Genomic DNA, 934 nt, shown 5'->3' with positions numbered 1-934 from the left:
AATAGTCAGGATAAATAGTTTAAAGTGTGTCTCTGGGTTTAGAAAATTAACTCTTTCGATATTGTGGGGTTACCAGAAGGATAGGAAATAAATCCCTGTTTAAGAAAAGATTTAATCGATATAGGCTATATATAGCCCTTTTACCGTGAAGTGGATGCTAGGGATAGGTATGAAATAGCCTAGGGTAAGGAGCCTGCGCCAGGAGAGCGTAGCTGCGGCCGAAGCCGTCATCTTTGTCCTATGCACTTGGAATATTGGGGCAGGTAATAGTACTGGGAATCGGAGAGGAGTGCGGGATTCAAACCCACAACTAAGCGAATACGAGGCTAGCATGCTTAGGATTACGCCACCAATGAACATATAACCTAAAGGGAATTGAAATACAAAGAGAAATACTACAAGGAACGTCATGGGTTAATGGCATAGCATGATTACTGTAAGCATCGATTAATAGATTAATAACGTTACTAGGGACAGTAGAAAGGTTCATGAAGCTTTCATGAAGTATCACAGGCGCCCTGACACTTTCGGTTTTGTTCTGAAGATGACCCTATTGGTCGAAACGTTGAAGCAGTAAAGAGTTCCAACGCATCTCCGCCGACTCTTTCTCTTTCCACGCCTTCATCTTCTATACAAGTCTTCTGAGCCGTCAAGGAATTACTGTAATCCTCATAGATATCACAGGATGCCGCAAGAACTCTCGATGACATCACGGGACAAAATCAATTGTTGGCGTCACAGAAAACGGCAAAAACATTCAGTGACGTCACACGAAACTCATGTTGAAGTTACAGTGGGAATAGTAAACCCTTTATTGACGTCACTCGGAGTTCTTAAACACACGTTGATGTCAAAGGTGACTATTAAAACGTGATTGACGTCTAAGTAGACTACTACAACACATGCTCATGTCAAAAAGAACGATCAAAACACC

This window comes from Oratosquilla oratoria, chromosome 27 (genome assembly GCF_046742065.1).
Source record: "Oratosquilla oratoria isolate Oo_2021 chromosome 27, ASM4674206v1, whole genome shotgun sequence".
Taxonomy (NCBI): Eukaryota; Metazoa; Arthropoda; class Malacostraca; order Stomatopoda; family Squillidae; genus Oratosquilla; species Oratosquilla oratoria.
This window is presented reverse-complemented; position numbering follows the sequence as displayed.